The sequence below is a fragment of the Gorilla gorilla genome, chromosome 2, assembly GCF_029281585.2.
Source record: "Gorilla gorilla gorilla isolate KB3781 chromosome 2, NHGRI_mGorGor1-v2.1_pri, whole genome shotgun sequence".
Classification (NCBI taxonomy): Eukaryota; Metazoa; Chordata; class Mammalia; order Primates; family Hominidae; genus Gorilla; species Gorilla gorilla.
Window position 1 is genome coordinate 187913432 of NC_086017.1, and position 16982 is coordinate 187930413.

The window sequence follows — 16982 nt, forward strand, 5'->3', positions numbered from 1 at the left end:
ATTCTTTTTTATGACTGCATAGTATTCCATGGTGTATATGTTCCACATTTTCTTTATCCAGTCTACCACTGATGGATATTTACGTTGATTCCATGTCTTTGCTATTGTGAATAGTGCTGCAATGAACACACACACATGCATGTGTCTTTATGATGGAATGATTTATATTCCTTTGGGTATATACCCAGTAATGGGATTGCTGAATCAAATGGTAGTTCTATCTTTAGCTCTTTGAGAAATTGCTACAATGCTTTCCACAATGGTTGAACTAATTTACACTCTTACCAACAGTGTACAAGCAATTATTTTTCTCTACAATCTCACCAGTGACTGTTATTTTGAGTTTTCAATAATGGCCATTCTGACTGGTGTGAGATGGTTTCTTACTGTAGTTTTGATTTGCATTTCTCTAATGATCAGTGATGTTGAGCCTTTTTTCATATGCTTGTTGGCCACACTTACATCTTTTTTAGAAAAGTATCTGTTCATGTCCTTTGCCCACTTTTCAATGGGGTTGTTTTTTTCTTGTAAATTTGTTTGAGAACACAATACATTTTTGCTTTAAGTTCCTTTGTATCCTTCAGCTCAACTAGGACATTGATTTGCACATAGTAGGTACTCACAACTTCAGAACATTTTTTAAAAAGCAGAATTTCTTAAATAAGTTAAGTATATTCTTTGCAGTATACTTAAAGGACTTCATTATACAATACAGTACCACATTTACCAAGGAGGTATGATTCTGAGGCTTCAGTGTGCTTCAGAGACTTGGACAATTTGCTCAGCTAAACTAGCAAACAACATTCTCTGCATCTGTAAAAGGTTGGCAAGTTCATATTCAACATCATGAAAACACCATAAAAATTTTTAATTATTTTAAAATTTCACAAATCTAGCATCCCTCCTCTAAAGGTATTTTTATTTCCCCTATGTCTCTGTTTATTAACTTAGCTGCTTCTCTAAAACAGAGAAATTAAAAAGAAGTTTTTATAAATTATACCAAGAAATAACAGAAGAATCCAGATGAGGATTTTTCCAAGGAAAAGGGCAGGCAGAAACAGAATTTGGAGCCTGGCAGTTTTTAAATCACCATCAGGGTAAGGATTAGGATGACTTTGATTTCAAGTGATAGAAAACCAGCTTGAGCCAAAATAAAGAGAGGAAAGGAACATTTAATAATAAGGATTCTTAGTACTCATGAAATCCAAAATCTGTGGAGCAGCCCAAATCAGTTAAAGTGCCAGCAGTTCTCTCTCCATTTCTCACAGCTCATCATTGCTACCTCTAGCATACCTGTTTCATTTCTCTCTCTTTCCTGCTTGCTCACTCACTCACCCTCACTCTCTCTCAATTGCCTTCTTACTTCTCTTTCCAGATGGCCGTTAACTTAGCCACCAACAACTCTCAGGCAGCACATCTTCCAGCTTTAATTATCAGCAACTTAAGATATTTCTCAGTTTTAGTCCAAAGTCTTAGGACAAAATGCTAATTGGCCCAGTTTGGGCCGGGTACCCAAATCTGGAACTACAGACTGTAGCCAGAGGATAAGGTCACATTGCAAGGATAAATCAGAAAAAGGGAAGAGAGAATCTAAGCAGGATAATGAAATGTTCCATGTGCATATTTGGCCTTAGGTACTTCTCATACCTCCAACAGAAGGCCCTTTTTGTTGTTCCTTATCTGTCACATTGTACCATGAAACAAAACGCCAAAATGTCTTTACCCAGGCATAAGGGAGTTTCAGTCACCCCTACTGGATATGATGATCATAAATTCCTGCAGACATATTCAATGATGAAACACAGTGAAGAATTCCTGACTCTCTAGAAGAATAGAGATGAAATAATCTATTAAAGCCTAATGATACTTATATAACTTCATAGTATTTCAACGAACTACTTTGCAGCCATTAAATCTTACTTTTTAAAATAATCGAATGATACGCAGCAATGCTCACACACACAAAAAAAGTTAAGTAAAAGGGCAGGTGAAGAATTTACATAGCACAATTCCAAACATGCCATATGCTGAAAATACACCAATAGGTATACCTGGATTTCAGAATTATGATATTTTATTTCTTTCACTATATCCTTTCTATAGTTTCTAGATATTTTACCAAATGCATATTATTTTATAACTATAAAATTAAATGGTTAAAAGGTTTAGTAAAGGGTTAGACATAGGTCACTAGAGGGTAGATTGTACCATAGGTACCAGGAAGCTATGGGTCACGAGTCCTGTCTTTCTTTTTTATAATTCTCCTCATTTTTATCACCAACAATTAGCCTGTAGTTAAGCCAGAAAAGATTTGTCAGAAAAAAAAGTGTACTAAGCTGTTGGGAGTAAAGAGGAGGCTGAGGGAAGGAGAGAAGTCTGAAGGCAAGTCAACCACCCACCCCAAGCCCCATACACAGGTTTCCCCGCTTCACAGACACACTATGAACCCAGGCCTGCCACACAGACTTCCTTGTCTCAACAACTCTTTTGTGGCTGCATCGCACGTGGACTTTCTAGGCTCACTATTTCACTACTGAAACCAAAGAAAAAATTTTTTTAATTCATTGGTGTTGCTTTTTGCGAGGAGCCATTATGGCTTTGCTCTGCCTTAGCCTCTGGTCATGGAACTAGATCAAGAGAATGGGTTTCAAATCAGCAGCAATGAAGACAAAGATTCTGGCCAGGCTCCACCCAGGCTTACTGGACATTTATAATTGGATTTATAATTTCCTACCCTTAAGCACTGGGGATCAACCACTTCTCTGTGGTCCAATCTAGCACTTAGATTGGTAGTATCAGCTCAACTTTTAATAAGAAAAACAATCAAAGAGCTTACAAATTCTCTGAGTCTGTAAACTTCAAGAGAACTCTCCAAATGTATAATCCAAGTTAGTTTTGATAATCACAGAGTCATACATGAGTGAACATTTAAATGGTGCAGACTCTTTCTTCGTGTTTACTGAGATGGACATCCTGGCAACCTTTGTCTTCCCCAGTCTCTCATACTTGAGAGCATTTGAGTGCCAGGTCAAATACACTCTTCCCCAGGTGGCTAAAACAGCTTTAAAAAATATTGTTGTCACTGTGTCAGATCAAGTGGAGAGGAGCAGAAATATGACTTGGGAGTCTCTATTGGTATTAGGCAGCAGGTTAGGTAGAAATTAGATTGCATTTGCTGGGATTCCATATAATGCCCTGAGAGAGCAAAACTGTTCAGTTCTCTTTATTAGTGCTAGATTTATAGTTCAAAATGAAGATTAAGAAAAAATATCAAAGTTAATGTTCTAAAGAGCTCTTTAAATTCAAGATGTTCAGTAATGTGCTTTAGCATCTGATCTGGCATTCCCAGCTCCAGAGTCGCTCTTGAGCTAATCTGTTGGGCTCATTGCTATTGAACCAGTTTGTATAAATCTACTATCTTCATGCCAGCCCCGTGCTCGGAAAACCATAATAGCTTTTTTTTTTTTTTTCTTTAAAGACGGAGTCTTGCTCTGTCGCTCAGGCTGTAGTGCAGTGGCTCAATCTTGGCTCACTGCAACCTCGGCCTCCCAGATTCAAGCAATTCTCCTGCGTCAGCCTCCTGAGTAGCTGGGATTAGAGGCACACACCATCATGACCGGCTAATCGTAATAGCTTTTGAATGCTCATGAAACAAATCTGGATTCCTCTGTCCAGTTCTCAGGAACTTCCAAAACTCAGACGAAATCTCCCTAGTTCACCTCCTCATCAGCTGCTCCAATTAACCTTCTTCCCCTGACCCCACCTGGATGGTGGCTCATTACCCTACAGGCTACAGCCACACCCAGCCTTATCCCAGCATCTGGCCTTTCTTCATGCAAGTCTTCTCCACTTCAGACATCAAAACCCACCCTCAATGCTTGGTCAAGTCATAGTTTTCCTTGATTTCTCCAGTCCACAGAAGCCTCACCATTTTCTGAACTATTGCAGCACTCGTGGGTCATTTATTAGTAGGACTTTAAGAGAACCCAAAACGATGAAAGGTATTCAAATGAGAAGGGAGGGAATACATCCTGCCCACCAAATACACGGACATAGTGTCAGAATTCCTATGAGCTTAAGCTTAAATTATTTACACATTAACTTCCATCATTTTAAATATCGAAAGGTTCCCCTCATTCTGATATTTATTTTACTTTACCGGAAGTCCTACATTTACTCTTTCCTCTTCTAGATTATGCACTGAGAGCTGAGCTGAAGTCTCACTCCCCTTCCTATCTTCTTTTTTTAATTTATTTATTTATTATTAGTAGTAGTAGTAGTAGTATTAGATGGAGTTTCGCTTTTGTTGCCCAGGCTGGAATGCAATGGCGTGACCTCAGCTCACTGCAACCTCTGCCTCCCGGGTTCAAGCGATTCTCCTGCCTCAGCCTCCCGAGTAGCTGGGATTACAGGCATGAGCCACCATGCCCGGCTAATTTTGTATTTTTAGTAGAGACGGGGTTTCTCCATGTTGGTCAGGCTGGTCTCAAACTCCTGACCTCAGGTGATCTGGCCCCTCAGCCTCCCAAAGTGCTGGGATTACAGGCGTGAGCCACCGCGCCCAGCCCACCTTCCCTTCTTCTAACTCCCAGCACCGTGCTAGCACCATGCCATGTGCCTCTGGTAAACAATCAGGAAACTGAATTTCTAGAAATAAAAAACATAACAAGAATTTCATTTGGTTACGTAATTAGGGACTTTATTGGGTTCTAATCTGTGCTGAGTACTGTACTAAATATTTTAATATATATTAGCCTTAATTTTCATGACAACGCCACAAATTAGGATTTTTACAGATAAGGAAAAAAGCTTGAAGTTGAAAAGCTGACCAAAGTCACACAGCTGTCAGTGGTAAAACTAAGACTCGGATGCGGGGATATCTGACTACACCAGGCTGCCTCCTTAAAGATGCAAAGCAAGGGCCGGCAGCCCCTCTGTGCTGGCGGGTAGACATCCGGACAGGGCCTTCTCCACGGCCCCTAGTGGAGCCTGTGTTCTCCAGCGCCGTCTACAGCCCTTGTTCATAAAGAGCCCGTTACACGGCCTCCTGTTTCCCCGGGGTAGCAGTTAGAGGTCAGCTGCTGCAACTTCAGCTGCCAAAGTTTTTTAAAAAGCAAATGAAATTAGAGTGGAAATTTGGAAATTCCCGTGCCACATGGCCTCTGCAGTGCTCCATCTGTCAAGAGTTGGTTGTGCAGACTTTAGAAACTGTCATTCATCTAACGGCTTTGCATTATTTCTTCTGGGAAAACCCATTGCCGGGCTCAAGGCATTATCAATTTCATGTCCTCCTTGCCCTAAACTTCCCAGAAAAAAAAAAAAAAAAAAAAAAAAAAACAAAGAAAGAAAGAAACGTTGCTGTCAAACTTCCTGTGGAAGCATAATTACAAATTCTGTTCCTAGACCATCTTTACTTACAAACGTACACACCATATTTTCAATGGAAAGGTGTTTCCTTCCGTTTCTTTTTTTCTTTTTCAGATGAGTTATGCCATTTTATAACAGCTCCCAAGAGATATTGAGGCCTGGAGAGAAAACTGCTTTTTCCAAGTTTTTTGCAAAGACATCAGTAGGGACTTTAAGTCAGGGTTGACCTAATACTAATAATCAGATAATTCCATTCTCTCAGCCCCAGCAAAGATTTCATGAGCTTTTCTAACTTAATAAAAACTACCAAAATATCTTAGAAATCCGTCTGCCTGTAGTGAAACAGTTTACTTGTTACCAACGCTACAAGGCTATCCCGAAGTCTAGGTTAAAATAATGAAAACAAATAGGGAGAAGGTGTTACTTCAAAGCATCTATCTCAACTTTTGCAGGGGGCTAATGATGGTCTGGATCTATGTTTTATTCAAATAAAGAATGGTTCAGGGCACATATGTCTTAGAATTGCACTTGGTTTCTTCATTATTTTATCTTCCTTCTTCTTGAATACAGACATAAAGAATTCTAGAGTCTCTCTAATTCTCTATAACATGAAAAAAAAGGCATTGCAAGTGTTTTGGGTATAATTGCATATTCTGAATTCATTCTTAAGTGTTGTGACCACAATTACTAATTGGATCTAAGAATTTCCTAGAGTTTTTCATTTTCTTTCCCAGATGCACAATCTTCAAAGCACAGATTTTACAGTCTAACAGACCTAGTTTTGACTTCATAAGTCCACACCCTTCCCAGCTGCATTAAATCTATATCGTTACTAAACTTCCTAGAATATCAGTTTCTTCTTCCATATAATGAGGACAATTAGACCTATCCACAAGTGATGCTGTGAAGATAAAATGAGATATATAAGTAAAATACCTCACATAGTATCTGGTATAGTCTAGTCTCAATAAATAGAATTTGCCCTACCTAAAACTATAGTTCCTGCTTTTTTACATTGTTTTAACATGGCAGGTTTTTAAAATAAAGCAACACAAAGCAAACATATATTGATTCTCTTTTTCTGTTTTCTCTCTTTGAAATCTTCACTTTATGAAAAAGATCCTGTAATGCATGCCTATCATGTTTCCTTTCATGTAATAACTTAGATTGGTGATTTTCTCAACAATAATCATATCAAAATATAAATGAATAACTGCCATAATTCTGTTTTTGACAGATGTAAATAAAACGCCACATAAATATAAAGTCATTTTTCATATCTTCCTGTGGATGATGCTACAATGAGAATAAGCTTTCAAATAACACATGGAGAAAATGAAAACAAAATCACTCACTTTTAATTCGTTCCTTCTTCTAACAAGAGAAAGGCATTAATCAAAATATAAAATAAAAGTAAAAAAAGACAACATTATGAGCTAATTCTTGAGTATTCATAATTTCATAACAGCAGAGTTACACTCTAAAAAGAGAATCTTGTTTTCAACTTTAGTAGTAAAACATAAACTGGAAAGAAACTGGGATTTAGTCCTGCCTCTACCATTAAGTCACATTATTATTTAGGGGACACCATTTATCTTGCTGTGAAATAAAACTGTAAATAAGCTCCCTCAGCTCTTGAGACAAGAGCTCCCTGTGGCTAATGGAGACAATTAAATTTAGATCACAGTAACAAGTAGCCATGGTGGGGTGAGAGAAGAGTCACACGCTCTCTGTTCTTAGAAAAGGCAGCTTTTGACAAACATCCCGTTGTTTTTTGTTTTTGTTTTTGTTTTTTTGGTTTTTGAGACGGAGTATCGCTCTGTGGCCCAGGCTGGAGTGCAGTGGTGCAATCTCCGCTCACTGCAAGCTCTGCCTTCTGGGTTCACGCCATTCTTCTGCCTCAGCCTCCCGAGTAGCTGGGACTACAGGCGCCCACCACTACGCCCAGCTAATTTCTTTTTGTATTTTTAGTAGAGACGGGGTTTCACCATGTTAGCCAGGATGGTCTCAATCTCCTGACCGCATGATACCCCCGCCTCGGCCTCCCAAAGTGCTGGGATTACAGGCGTGAGCCACCGCGCCTGGCCACAAACATCCTGTTTTATACCCTTGAGCTAGAATAGTTCTTGTGATGGGAGCCAAGAGAAGCCATGAGAGAACCCCCAACTCCAGCCCAGCCTTTTGGAAGGAACATCTGACAGACTTCTGGTTTTGGGATTGGGAAGCCACCCAATCAGAATTCGACTGTCTGGACCAATCAGAACGAAATAAGCTTGACTCTTTTGTCTACATAAAAGAACATGATTGGCAGGTGCGGAGGCTCATGCCTGTAATCCCAGCACTTTGGTGGGCCAAGGCCGGCAGAAGACGAGGGCAAGAGATCAAGACCATCTTGGCCAACATCTCGGCCAACACGGCGAAACCCTGTCTCTACTAAAAATACAAAAAATTAGCCGGACGTGGTGTCAGGCCCCTGTAGTCCCCCCTACTCGGGAGGCTTAGGCAGGAGAATGGCGTGAACCCGGAAGGCGGAGGTTGCAGTGAGCCGAGATCCCACCACTGCACTCCAGCCTGGGCAACAGAGCAAGACTCTGTCTCAAAAAAAAAAAAAGAACATGATTGAGACATGGGGCAGGAAATTTTCCTGCTTAAGCCAAACTCTTCCTTTATTCTTTGGAGAGCACACTTTCACTTGTATTGAAGACTATGCCTCCCCAATCTGCAGATTGCGTTTCATAGAAAATAAAGTTCTTCCTTTTTCCTCCACAAATCTCATGGCCTTTTGTTAACATTGCTGAATGTCATGCTAGAGCTTCTGTCCAGCTAGTGCAGGTGTTGGCCCACTAGCCCCATGAGCCAAACCCTGCGTGCTGCCTGTTTTTGTAAATAAAGGTTTATTGAAACACAACCACATCCACTCATTACGCATTGTCTACAGCGTCTATTGCACTGCATTGGCAAAGTTAAGTAGTTGCAACAAAGATGATTAGGCCCACAAAACCTAAAATATTTACTATTTGGTCCTTACATAAATTTTTCATTTTGATGAATTTCAATTTGACTACTTTTCCATGGTTTGTGCTTTCTATTTTCTAGTTAAATAATCGATCCTAAAGTCACAAAGATTTCTATATTTTTCCTAGTTTTAGAGTTGTGGCTTTTACATTTAGTTCTACAATTAATTTCAAGTTACATTTGTGCATACTGTGAAACAAGAATTGACAATTTATTTTTGGTAATATTGATATCCAGTTGCTCCAGCAACATTTATTGAACATACTTTCCTTTCTTGTTGGATTGATTTAGCACCTTTGTTGGAAATTAATTGGCCATGTATTTGTGGTCTATTTCTCAACTCTATTGTGTTCCACTAATTTGTATCTCACCTTATGCCAATACTATATGGCAGTGATTATTGTGGAATTACAGAAATCCTTGAAAACAGGTAGGGTAAGTTCTACAACTTTGTTCTTTTTCAGAATCATTTTGGCTATTATAAATCTTTTGAATTGCTGTATAAATTTTAGAATCAGCTTGTCCAATTCTAAAAACATTTTTATTTTTAAACTTTATTTTTAATTAACAAATAAAAATTGTATATATTTATCATGTACAATATATGGTTTTAAAATATGCATACATGCAGCATGACTAAATTGAGCTAAAAACACCTTGCTGGGATTCTAGTGGGAATTGCATTGAATCTATGCTTTATATCAATTTGGAGAAAATTGACATCTTAACAATATGAATGTTTTAATCCATGGACAAGATACAAATCTTCATCTATTTGTATTTTGTCTTTTTTTTTTTTTTTTTGGAGAGACAAGGTCTTGCTACGTTGCCCAGGCTGGTCTCAAACTCCCAACCTCAAGCGACCCAGCAATCCTCCTGCTTTGGCCTCCCCATGTGCTGGGATTACAGGTGTAAGCCACTGTGCTCAGCCTATTTTCTTAAATTATTTCAACAATGTTTTATGGTCTACGGTACATATATTTTTACATATTTTGTTAAATTTTCCCCTAATAATTTCATGTTTCTGAATGCTTTTGCTAAAGGTTTTGGTTTTTTATTTTTAAATAGATCATGTCTAGCATATAGAAATATAATTATCTGAGTATACCTCCCTTGTATTTTCTGACCTTGCTGTTTTGTAAATCACTTAGGATTATCTATGTATGCAATGTCATCATTTAGTAAAGGCAGATTTACTGCCTTCTTTCCAATATGAAGATATTTTATGTCTTTGCCTTGCCTTATTATATGACTAGGACCTCTAGTGCAATATTGAACAGAGTGATCAGAACAGACGTTCTTGTCTTGTTCCTGATGGTAGGAGGAAAGCATTCAGTCTTTCACCATTAAATATGATGCCAGCCCTTTATTAGGTTGAGAAAATTCTCTTCAGTTCTTAATTTGCCATGACCTATCAAATGGTTGTTTAATTTTTTCAAATGTCTTTTTTCTGCATCTTTTACATTGATCATGTGAATTTCCTCATTACTAATGTTAATATGGTGAATTACATTGATTTTTTTCATGTATAACTTCCTGTGATAAACAGTAACTACTTTATATACTGCTTTAGCTACATTTTTAAAATTTTGCTATATTATGTTTTATTTTTATTCAGTTCAAAATATTTTCAAATTTTCTCTGTTTTTTTACTTTAACCATGGGTTGTTTAGAAGTATGTTAATTTCCAAATATTTGGGGATTTCACAAATGTATTACTATTTCTAACACAATTCCACTGAGATCTGAGAGCCTATATTGCATGACTCCAATCCTTTAAAATTTATTGAGACATGTTTTAATGGCCTAACATATAATCTATCTGAATGCCCACATACGCTTTTTAAAAATGTGTATTCTTCTGTTGTGGTGTGGAATACAAATGTCAAATAGATTAAGTTAGCTGACAGTATTGTCTAAATCTTATATATCTTATTGAGTTTAAGTCTTTTCATTTTATCAATTACTGGGATAAGAGTGTTGAAATTACTAACTGTAATTCTTACTTTGTCACCTTTTTTGAGTTCTGTTAGTTTTTGTTTCATATATTTTGCAGCTCTGTTATTATTTAGGATTGCTATGTCTTCATGAATAAAATTTTTATCATTATAAACTGTTCCTCCTTATCCCTGATAATATTCCATGTTTAGAATTTTACTTTGATATTAATATTATCATCTTGGCTTTCTTAGAATTTACATGCTTTTTTAGTCCTTTATCTTTAATTGCTCTGTGTGTTTACATTTTAGTTTAGCTTCTTTAGAATGCATATATACTTGGGTCTTGCTTTTTTATGTAGTCTGTCAATTTAGCTTTAAAATGGAGTATTTAAACCATTTATATTTAATGTAATTACTGATACAGTTGAGATGAAAGAACTGTGTGTTTTCTCTCACCTCCAGTACTCTGTGCTTCTACATTATTGCATGTGACAAATACTTTTTAAATTTCAAAGATCATCCATATCCATTATCCCATTGATCTTCTCACCAATCTGTGAAGAAAACAGATCGGGTCCTATGATGTCTATTTTCAGATAAAGAAATTACTGTCCAAAGAGTTAAATAAACTTTTCCAAAATCATGCAATAAATTAGTGTCAAAATGAGCATTAGACAATAAATGGTCAAATTTTTATTCTACCACTCATTCTATGACATCAACAATTATATTACTTCTTCTTAACAATTTATTGACTATGTTCTGATTAAATAAACTTTACAGGCATATTTTCCAAAGCTAATCAAAGCATATTAAAAAACTAATAATGGCAAAATATTTATAAGGAGAAAGTGATACAGCAGTCATTTTAAAATGAGCAGTGCATAAAACAAACATTCAATGATACATTACTAATAAATTTTCTCATACATAAAATGATATATATCACATTCTCCACAGGTTTGTATAAGTCATTTAAAGCAAACTCAGCAGCAAGCAAAGCTGAAGCCTATCCTCAAATTCTAGCCTCCCCCCACCCCACCCCAGAAGATCAATGTGAATGATTTTCTGTAGAAGTAAATTGATACCCAGTATAATCTATAAGAGTTTCAAGCACAAAAGACTGGCCATGCTCAAGGAAAACAGAATCTCTGAGTAGACTGCCTGGCAGCCGCAGATAATAATTTAGTGTTTTGGGGTCAACCACTCAAAACATTACACTTCCTTGGCATGCACACTGACATCTTAGGCTTTAACTGAGCATACAGAGCCCTACATGTCATTACCAGACCAGGAAAATAGCCACAGTTCTCACCATGAAAGGATTCAAATGAACTTTATTTGTTGTCTTAGTCAACAAAGTCTTAATGTTATAAAACTCATTGTTTCCCATACAGCTCATGCTTCCATAATACATGGATCATTAATTCAACAAGAGGTGATACATGGAAGACTAATAAGTGTTTAGTTTAAGAAAGCATTCAGTAAACTTGTTCTGTATTCCTACACAAAGAGTATAACAGCAGTATATTCCACAAGGGTAAAGCAAAATAAGTAAAGTTATTCCAAGTAAACTAAATTAGAAGGCTTTTCCTGAAATGGGCAACTATTGGAACTAAGCTGATATGGGGTTGTTAGCTGATTGTAATGTGCCCAGAATTAGAATACTGATCCAGGTTTTTACATTACCCATCCCTCTTGTTCCTTCTGAGCAGCAGTCAAAGATCACTGGTTGGTTCACAGGAATAAGCAGGGTTAGCTTAAATTGCAGAAACAAACTTAAAAACAACTAAAGAGACTAGAATTGAATAACAAGGGTACCATAGTTCTTGAAATATTTCTATCTCCAGTTTCCCATTTTTACTAAAGACAAATTATAGTAAGACTGATTTGCTTTATTATATTTGGCCTGATTATTTGTATAAAGTACAGCAAGAATAATTATTTTTCACATAGGCTTTTTAATTGGAACTCTCTTTCATAAGGAATCTCAGATAAGGCTTTTTTAAACCCAAGCCCTGCCATGGATTTGTACCCTCAAATACCTATGAGTAAATTCCTCTCCTTTTGAGGTCCTAAGATAACTTGGGGCTCCCGGACCTGTGAGAAAGTAACATTCTTTACTTACCATAGGTCAGAAACCCTGTACAGGGACTGTGTATGCAAGGTATGAGTCCAGTTCCCCAAACAGCCTTTATTGGCTCTACAAGTCAAGTTTCATTCCTTAAAGGAAAGCACCCATTCCAGTCAAAGCCTTGGTAAAATAACTAATTTCTCCAATTGTGTCCTGTTACAAAAGAAAACAGATTCTAATTGCACTAATGCAAATAACTACATTGCCGTAAATTAAGAATATTCACAGTTTCTAAATTTTGGAGAAATCAGGTAGAGAGAAACAAATATGCTCCAAATTTTGTTCACAGGAGGATACTTTACTCAATTGCTAAAAGCTGTAAATAGCTCAAAAGAAAAGTTTTCTTGACTCTGGAAAGCAAAACAAAGGATCAGCAGCATTTTAAGCAAAGTTAAAAAAAAAATTAGACTTCTTCTGTTTAGTCCATGTAGTTAACTTCTACTTGATAGTTATGAACATTTTAGCTCTCTGTGAGAGTTCTCAAAGTTTTTTCCTTTATTCTGATGTCACAATCTCCAAAGTTATTAGAAAAACCTGCATTTAAGAACACCTGCTAGAGTTCTATAGTTGATTATAAACCACCTTCTAAAGAGAATTAAAACAAGACAACAATTGTCCGTGGATGATAAAAAGTTTTAGGATGGCCACTATTAAAGCCACAATTGATAAGAAAATTTGGTTACTTCTGTGGCACACAAAATTTGACTTAACAATTATAATTATTAATAACATACACTAAGTCATAGAATTATAGGAGTTTCCCATAACTTTGGAACACATACCAATAACACATTTATGAAAATATAGTCCAAAAACAGAACATCATTTCACATTTGATGATGCTTCTGTATGATTTTTATACCAAATAAGCCAAATTTCACCTTTACATTAATGTACCATTAATGTTAAACCCAATTTTTAATAAAACCTTATAGACATATTTACCCAATTTTAATGTTTAACCATAAGATTCTTATAAACCTTTTATAACCCTTTACATATTTTTGTGAAGAAGCAGATCAGTGCTCTAAGAAAAACCTGTTGTGCTTTTATTCCAATGTTTAGTGCACAGAAAAACTGAAAAATACGCCTTTAACTTTAGTCAATGTCCACACACAGAATCTCTTTTAGAATTAATTTTTCACAAACTTTCCACAACTGTTCAATCCTTTGGCTTTATTGTGTCTAACTTACAACAATTCTTTAACCCTTTAGGCAAAAAAATCCACATTCCCATGCCTTTTTATAGTCTTTTACCAAAAGTACATTCTACTTTCCTTACACACCTTACATGTAAAACTATTTCCTCAATAGTCTCAATTACATGTTACAATGTTAACTTTTAGTGACTTTTCTTTTGGTGAAAACCCTGGTTAGTAAGCAATTTTAATTTTGTACCAGGTGCGGAGCCTAGCCTAGGACACACCGGGCAGAACTGCAGATAGGGGATGACTTTCCAGCATAGCTAGGGAGCATGGCTAACTCCACACGTCCCCAGGCCTTATCTAGAATCTAATGTCTCCAAGGTAGGTAAATTAAACAGTTTTCAAAAGTCAAAGAAACAATTTGACCTTAAAGCATTTAGCAAATCTGATATCTGACCTTAATTTAGACCAAATGTCTACATTTTCAAGACATTTTCTTTTACCAATAATCTTTAAAACTGTCTTTATTTCTGAAAGATTACTAAAATCAGGTGAACAAAAAGGTATTAAAGTTTTTCTTTTTCTGACAAAATATTTGATTTAAGCACTTATTTTTCTAAGCCAATTAATTAGAGCTCTTTTATATATAAACCTACAATACATATAAATAGTCAGAAGATTCAGCACTTAGAAGACTTTTCATTGCCAGTTTCTTAAGTGGATTACTGGCTTCAGGGTGGAGCCCTTGGAGGAACAAGGCCAGGAAAGCATGCGTTTCTAGGGCCAAATAAGCAGCTGAAGGCAAACACAGATCCCCAAAGTTAAGGGTGCCATTTTATACTGGATCCTGGATCCCCAAAAGGAGGGAAATACTCAGGAGCAGACAGTGCAGTGCTTCTACTCTGCATTTCATTGCAAGGCAGCCCAAAGTCAATCAGCCCATTTTGTAATCAGCCCATCCCTAATGGGAGTCTCATCTCTCAGTGAGGGGTGAGTATGTTTCCTTATCTTCCAGGTGGCCAAAAGCATGCTTCTCTGATCCGAGTGTGCAAAGAGTCAAGTATCCCTCCGTAACTACTATTAGCCATCTTTAAGGGATGGCCAATGGTATATATATATATATATATATATATATATATATATATATATATGTATGTATATATGTATATATATATGTGTGTGTATATATATATGTATATATATGTGTGTATATATATGTATATATATGTGTGTATATATATATGTATATATGTGTGTATATATATATATGTATATATGTGTATATTTCCTACCTAGTTATTACACACCAAAGCTCTCTCATAATGTGAAGTAATTTCTGATACCCCCAAAACTCAAAACCGTCAGATAATGCAATGCAAAACAGAACAGAGCCTTTGATTTTGAGAGGAATCTATCTGCTTTTAATTCCTGGGGTTTCATAAGGAAAACAGAGGTTTTTTTCCAAAATGGGGTCTGTGGCGCCTCTTCTGTTTTTCCCAAGGAGTCCCAGGCTACCAGAAGTTATCTCAGGGCCTCTCATGTGTGCATTAAGAGTGGCAAGACATGTAATCCCAGCACTTTGGGAGGCCGAGGCAGGCAGATCACGAGGTCAGGAGATCGAGACCACCCTGGCTAACACGGTGAAACCCCGTCTCTACTAAAAATACAAAAAAATTAGCCAGGCGTGGTGGTGGGCGCCTGTAGTCCCAGCTACTCGGGAGACTGAGGCAGGAGAATGGCGTGAACACGGAAGGCGGAGCTTGCAGTGAGCCGAGATCGTACCACGGCACTCCAGCCTGGGCGACAGAGCAAGACTCCGTCTCAAAAAAAAAAAAAAAAGTGGCAAGACAATAAAAACGGAGAAAAATAATTCAGTCAACTGAGAAGAAAAAACCTTTTCCAGAAAAACAAGTTCCAAGAAGAGAAAAACATAAAGGCCTTTTAAATATATCTATAGCTTGTTTATCCACTTTTAATTAAGTTGACTTTTAACCATAGTGCTCTTTAAAAAAAAAAAAAGAAAGAAAGAAATCCTTTCAGATCTCTTATTACCCGACTTTAGCCATGCCAAGCGGCCAATATTTCTAGTTTCTGAGATTTACCAGAGGTAACCTCCTAGGTGCTTAGAGAAAGGAAAATTTAAAACAGTCCGTGGAGGAGAACAGAATAGACAAAGTCACGCAGATACTAAACCAGAAACGACTTACTTCCTAGGTGGGGAATCAAACCCGGACCACCACTGTGAAAGTGCAAAAGCCCTAACTACTGAGCTACAGCATGGAACAATCTTCAGTTCCTTTCACAGAAAGAGTCTAGAGTAGTTAATTTTGAGCTTGCAAAGGCTTTTAACTATTTAATATAATTTTTAGAGCTGACTATGACATGAACCCTAAAATTCCTATTACCTGGAAGGTGGAGAAGAAGAGACAGTACTGCCACGTGATTAAAAGGTCAAGTTCCCAAGGACCTAAAACAAGGTGGAGACTTCATCCAGTTTTTTTGTTTGTTTCAGGGACCTGCAGCCAAGCTTGTTACTGACCAGCTTGCTGGGTCATCTTGAAAAGCGGGCTTACAGGTGATCTAAGCCCGTGTTTTATCCTAAAGTACCCCTCAACACAGAAAAACAAATTCATAGCACAAAATACACCAGCTTAAGGCTAGCCTTAGAATTCTTTTTCGCATTAATCAAAACTTTACAGAGGAAATAAACACTGGTTTTTTTTTTCTTTTTCACCATTCATTCAACCATTTGCAGAGAGAGAGAGAGAGAGAAGCCAGAAATCTGACTGGTAAGAAATTCTTACCCTTTTGCCGGCATGCCAGGCTTCTGGGTTCCCTTTCCCTGACCGGCCCTAGTGATCCTGCCTGCAGCACCATCGCCCTGGGGGCCAAGCCTCATCATAAAGAAAAATTATTATTTTTTGTTCTGGCTAGAGCAAAATATGTGTGATAAAACATAGACATTAGCCACTCTGCTTAGCACCCAACATCAAACCGGCAAGGCTTAAATTTGCCCCCAGATAGGCCCCTTCTTTAATCCAACCTCCGACTTGGAGTTTCAACATGTCGTCTCTGGGCAAGATGGTCACCCTGAGTAATAGAAAAGATAAGAAAGAGAAAGGAAAAGCACAGAACGAAAGTATCGCCTGTGGCAGGGTGGGGAAGGCGAAATGATCAGGGAGGCCAGAGGAAGCCCCCCCATTGCAGCGACACTGGAAAGTTCAGGCGGCTGCGGCTGTTGTCATGAAGGGATTTTTTCCAGCAGTCCCGTCAGCTGTCAGGTTTCCCTTTTTAGAAAGGAAAAAGCTCCCCATGTCCCACAATCCTGTACGTGCCTAACCCTGTCACCCACAGCCATCAGCGAAAAGTGCAAGGCAGATT

The 16982-nt window shown here is 37.4% G+C and overlaps 1 long non-coding RNA gene across 1 annotated transcript; it reads right to left on the minus strand.

Annotated features, from left to right (window-relative positions):
* Positions 1 to 4677: 4677 nt before the first annotated feature.
* LOC134758020 (uncharacterized) lies at positions 4678 to 7563 on the minus strand. Its single transcript, XR_010132716.1, has 2 exons — positions 6723 to 7563; positions 4678 to 6268 (listed from the first exon to the last, which is right to left on the minus strand). It is a non-coding gene; the product is annotated as an uncharacterized lncRNA (long non-coding RNA).
* Positions 7564 to 16982: the final 9419 nt, after the last annotated feature.